The 2437-nt window shown below is 42.0% G+C and overlaps 1 pseudogene; it reads right to left on the bottom strand.

Annotated features, from left to right (window-relative positions):
• Positions 1-346: 346 nt before the first annotated feature.
• LOC122899204 lies at positions 347-1972 on the bottom strand (annotated as a pseudogene).
• Positions 1973-2437: the final 465 nt, after the last annotated feature.

The raw sequence follows: 2437 nt of genomic DNA, 5'->3' as shown, positions 1-2437 counted from the left end.
AGGTTATACCCAAAATAGTGACTATGGTGTGTGTCTGCCCAATCACTCTGTAATTTAAAACCAACAAGTGATGCTGGCAGTTCTTGTTCAGCCACTCATCAGCTCAGTATGTCTGTGTATCTGCCATCTTTTTTTTTGGCTAGGATATTTTTCAATATATTTAACCAAATCTATCTATCTTTCTTTCTTTCTTTCTTTTAAAGAAGAGGGTGGAATTTAATCTTAACTTACAGGACATTGCAAGATAGGAGATTCCACATAGAAATAAGAAACGCACTGAGAGGAGGAGCTCCATATAGTTCATACAGTTTCGAACTGGTCAAGTAGAGCTTTGTTGTAAAAAGTGCTACAATAACAAAACACATTTAAAAAGAGTTCTTAGTAGAGAAACAATAAGACAAATTTCTACCAAATGGAGTACACAACAAGCAACTTTCTGCCTCAGCTGTACAATCTTAAAATTAAAGGTCCCAGGAGTGCTATCCTGAACCTGGAACATATACCCTTCAGAGGTAGTTTCTGGCACAACATTCTGATCTTCCTCTTCCTCTACAGAGAAATACTTCTCAATCAATTTTAATGAAGCTTTGTACACAGACTCATTTTCATGGTTTTGTAGAGTCTCAATTTTGTCCAAATCTCCACATTCTTCAATCATTATACTACGTTTCTCCATTTCACCTAGTTTCTCAGCAGCCTGAAAGATGTTTGAAATGGCATCCAGAATAATTTGGGTATCCTTTTCAGTTATAACGTTCATCAGTGGTTCTATTATGCCACAATGAATGAGGTGTACAATCTGTTCAACTGTTCCACCACTTGTATAGTTGGTCATAGCCCAGACAGCTTCCTTTTGTGTCTTAAAGTCTGCCTTAGAGACAACACCAATGAAGAATGGAACTAGTCCATGATTACAATTTGCTGTATCTGGTCCTGGGGCCAGGTGTGATGTTTGACATTGTCCACGTGGCTTCCTTCTGAATATTAGTTTTGGGGCTTGTTAGCAAGCTGGGAAAAACAGCAAGTGCTTCTGCATCCATTAGAACTTAAGTCTGTTCATCTGTCCAGTGACAATATTTCCTAAGGTTCTTAGCACAGGAGTCACAATGGGCAATTCAGTAACTCCTAGAAGCTTCACAAGCTGGGGCACAACTCCTATTTTCACAACCATTTCAATCCATTCTTTTGGACCATCAGTAAGATAGGAAATGGCCCAGTAGTATCTGCCAAGACTTCTTGATCATCGTGCGGGGGGTGCAGGATTCTTGTTGCAACAAAGGTTTATCAAGTAAGTGTCCAAGTAAGGTTACATAATTAATCACATGCTAACAATGACATCAGGAACCGCAAGGAGAGCCAAAAGCGGATCAACTGCACCATACTTGATAACCAAGTCTTGAGAAACTGAACCACACCTGCAATATTTCCTAGAGCCCATACAGCTTGTTCACTGATATGGGCATGGGAAGATGCTGAGAAATGAATGCTGGGATAGCACCTTCATCTACCACAGCTTTGGTCTGTTCTGATGTCCCGGAAGCAATGTCAGTGAGAGCCCAAGCAGATTCAAACTAAATGGGACTACAATCAGTTCTGCCCAAGAAGGACACAAATTTTGGATTCCAACCCACCTGGATTATGTTGTCTATGGGGGGCTGCTTTTCCCTAGAAAGCAGTTTCTTAGCAGCTTGAGTAGCCTGGAACTGGTTTTCCAAATTGTTGCTATTTATGCCTTTGTTAGCGTCATCAACACACCAATTTATAGTGTGCTGGTTGTTGTGGTTTTCCTGCAGTGGAGAGGTAGCATCATGGGGACATGAGCTTACATTTCTCCTTTTCAGCTTCTGATCATCCTTCTTAGCTTTCCTCAGCTCCACATTAACTTCTATTCAATGCCACCTCATTTCTGTACTGCTTTCCCCTTGTTCTTAAGGCAGGCAGCTGGTGAATTAGCATTCTTGTTGGTGGACATGGTTATGAGACAAAGGGAGAAAGCTACATGGCCAGCTCAGGCTTCCATGGGAGGTGGTCCAGGACGCACAGGCTGTGGGTCAGCTGCCCTCAAAACGTGACCATGGATCACCCCAAAGATGGTATCCCAAATTTCCTTTCTTAATAGATGACCCATCTTGACAATGTCTAGCCTGCTTCAGTGATTATTTTAATGTAGCTCTGAGCTTATATTGTTGACTTTGCTGGTCACAGACATTCCATCAGAAGTGGTGCCATGCAGCAAGAGATTTGTTCTCAGTGGGCTGGAAGGTTCCATCTAGACCCAGAGGGTGGGGTGGTCTTCAATCCTGGGACAGGGTGTCCCAATTCCCACACACTTTGTGTTAGATCAAAACGAGTCAGAAGTTCTACTGGAGGTCTGGTGGATGGGTTGGCTACAATCTTATCTGTTTACAACTGATAACAAGAAAGAACCTTCTGCAGA

Source organism: Neovison vison, chromosome 2 (genome assembly GCF_020171115.1).
Source record: "Neovison vison isolate M4711 chromosome 2, ASM_NN_V1, whole genome shotgun sequence".
In the NCBI taxonomy this organism is placed as follows: domain Eukaryota; kingdom Metazoa; phylum Chordata; class Mammalia; order Carnivora; family Mustelidae; genus Neogale; species Neogale vison.
This window is presented reverse-complemented; position numbering and strand designations above follow the sequence as displayed.